We start from the raw sequence: 217 nt of genomic DNA on the forward strand, positions 1-217 counted from the left end.
GAGAAGAGATTCAGAGCAGCTCTGCGGAGGAGGACTTGGGAGCAGTGGTGCATGAGAAGCTTGACATGAGCCGGCCTCAGTGTGCGCTTGCAACCCAGAAAGCCAACCGTATCCTGGGCTACATCAAAAGAAACATGACCAGCAGGTCAAAGGAGGTGATCCTGCCCCTCTACTCTGCTCTCGTGAGACCTCACTTGGAGTATTGTGTCCAGTTCTG

Source organism: Nestor notabilis, unplaced genomic scaffold (genome assembly GCF_000696875.1).
Source record: "Nestor notabilis isolate BGI_N333 unplaced genomic scaffold, ASM69687v1 scaffold31317, whole genome shotgun sequence".
Lineage (NCBI taxonomy): Eukaryota > Metazoa > Chordata > Aves > Psittaciformes > Psittacidae > Nestor > Nestor notabilis.